Source organism: Bison bison, unplaced genomic scaffold (assembly GCF_000754665.1).
Source record: "Bison bison bison isolate TAMUID 2011002044 unplaced genomic scaffold, Bison_UMD1.0 scf7180017864349, whole genome shotgun sequence".
Taxonomy (NCBI): Eukaryota; Metazoa; Chordata; class Mammalia; order Artiodactyla; family Bovidae; genus Bison; species Bison bison.
The window spans coordinates 2140804-2143773 of record NW_011494921.1 but is presented as its reverse complement, the minus strand read 5'-3'; positions in this window follow the sequence as shown (position 1 = coordinate 2143773).

The window sequence follows — 2970 nt, the reverse complement described above, 5'->3', positions numbered from 1 at the left end:
CAGTGCTCAGGGTTCCAGGCATGGGGGGAGGAACCACCAGATGGTTGAGAAGAGCCTCCTCCATTCAGGTGACCCCATGCATGTGGGCTGTGCAGAGATTACAGACAAAGGGGAGAGGCTGGGGCTGCTGACAACGGCACTTAGTGCCCATTGGCCCTCGGGCAGCATGGGCCAAAAGCCAGCGTCCAAAGAGGTGCCCCACACGCGGCTGCAACGTGGAGCACACGGACCGTGCCAGCGAAGCCCCCTTGGCGTGGCCGCAGGTGAAGAGCTGCACTGCACAGTGAATTAACCTTCAAAGAGCAGGCTGCGTGGTGCCCTTCTGTCTCCTGTGCTTGACACCCCCCTGCTGCCCCAGGAAACGGACGCAGTCCTCTGAGGCTCCCCGCCAGGCCCATATGCGGTGACATTCCTCATCCCAAGCGCCAGTCTTCACTAGCCTCCTGGGGGGTAGTGTCTGTCTGGCCCAGGGCCTACCTCCAGGACTGGCCTCATCAGCCTCAAATTTTTACATTTGCCCATGACTTTGGGACTTCAGCTATTGGACTATATGATGGTTGGTGTGAGATGAGATTCTTAAGTGCAGGGCATTACCTGAGGGCGAATATTAATTACACCCAAGACGCAGGGCCTCGTCAGCACGCTCCCAGGACACCAGTGCTTCTGGGCCAAAGCAAAGCGGGGGGAAGGAAACGGCCAATTATCGAGCACCTACTGTATGCAGGCACAGTGCCTGGTGCTTTCTTGCAAATTATCACATTGAAAACGTAAGCAAAGCAGAGATCTAAAGCCAGAAAAGGACACAGAGCCATGTGTAAAACTTTTACCCCACAGGTCGATGCCATTGGCCCCCTTGGGAGCTGTGACACGTGAGGAGCTCTGCACACAATCAACAACCGTTGATTGTTCATATCCCGTCTACCTGAAGCCCTGGAGAACTGAAGGCTGGCCTTCAGGTGGGCAGTAAAACCAGCTGAGGACAGCTGACGAGCCACCTGAGAAACGGAGTCGTCCTGCTTTTACATTCAGTCCTACGTTCTTTCCTGGAAGTCTGAGTGCTGTTAAGTCAGTGAGTTGTGTCTGACTCTTGCGACCCTATAGACTGTAGCCTGCCAGGCTGCTCTGTCCATGGGGTTTCCCAGGCAAGAATACTGGAGTGGGTTTCCATTTCCTCCTCCAGGGGATCTTTCCAACCTAGAGATCGAACCCAAGTCTCCCGCTTGGCAGGCGGATTCCTTACACTGAGCCACCTGGGAAGCACCAATAGTACGTATATTTCACTATGATATGAAGATTTTTGTAAATGAATGTCCCTGGCTAGGACTTCATTATCAGAGATCTTGCACAGCTCAGTTAACTCCTCTCAAAGGAGCAGGAGGCTGTTTCCAGAGGACACGGACCCTGCCATGCTTACAGTGTGTCCCTTCCCTACAAAGCGGGCACAGATTCTCTGTAAACTCCAAGCCACTTACCCCACCCACACTCCCACCCGGATCTAAGCATATGCCCTGACACCTCAGGCCCGATGGGCAAACATTATTTATGGGACTTGGCAGAGACGTCTTGATCAGGGTTTGTAGTCACCGCCTCTGTGACGGCACCCACTGTGCCAGTGAGCAGGTGAAGTGAATAATAATACATCCAACTTGGGAGGTCAGCTTCCGCTCCTGTTTCTCATTATTCCATATGTGATTAGCCAGAGCCTCTCCGCAGCTTAGCTCCCCACGGTGAAGGTGGGCTGCTCATGACTCAGACCAGTCCTTTTGTCGCAGGGATAGGAGAGCAAGAGTGGAAATTGCTCCAGTGCAATCTTTTTATTTTGAGTAAAAAAGGCACCATTTTTTGACTCATTGAAATGGAAGGCTAGAGCCTGTTTTTCCTCTTTTCCATTTCAATGCCATCCTCTCTGAGTTCATCGGTAAACCCTGAGGCTCCATTAAAATATAACTTGATTAGGGATCAAGCTTTAGCATCATCCTAATTGCTTTGTTTCCCTCCCAACCAAACCCCTTCCTCTGAAGGAAAGGGAAATGGTGGAACCCTCCTGTTTTACCTCAAAGAAAAAAAGCAAAAAGACATCAGAAGCTGCAGAAATAGGGATTTATAGCATAGACAGAAGTCTCTTCTATAGGGTCTCTCTAGCCAAAGTTAGAACTAGACTCAAAAATGCCAACATGGGAGAAATGTGATCATCTAAATGACGTTCATGTTAATTGTGTTACTTGGCCACCCTTGGCCAAGTTTTCTAATAAAGCCTAGATAGATAAACTAGATAAATAGCAAGCTTATGTAAACAGATGATTTTTATAAACTCTGTATTAACTAGCACACTTGGGAGTCTAAATTATTGAATACTGATCGTAAGACTATTCAAAGGATGACCACACATCCTTTATCTTTCTGTTCTAAGTCTGTCTATAAACAGCATTATCCTATAATATATAGGTCATATATATAGATTATATTATAGAATAATAAATACATATTATAGAAAATTATAGAATAATCAGTTACAAATAGTCATGTTCTGACAATTTGCTCAGCATTGTATTCAGTGGTTTGGCCAAAGTTCCACCCTGCAGAGAACTCTCCCTCTCCCAAACTGAGAAGGACAGTAATACCAGTGGGTAGTAACTGAGGCTGAAGAAATCCACATCTCAGTGTGGTCGACATTGGGGCAGATGACAAATATTCCAATTACCCTCCATCCAGGTACCCGGGCCTGAACTTCTCCCCCAGGTTCCGGTTCTTTCTGGCCAGGTGACTGCACGGAGCTAAGGAAACATGAACGGGAGTCCGACAGCCCAGGTTTTGGTGGTTCCCCAGTCTCTTGCTGCAGTTACCTCTAAACTCTGTGCTGCAATGGCGCCTCTGTCTGCCTCGGTCTGAGTGACCGTATTAAGTCATGTCCTCCCACTGGCCCGTAACTGAGATGAAGTGAGGGCTGTCACAGGACAGACACCGAATTTC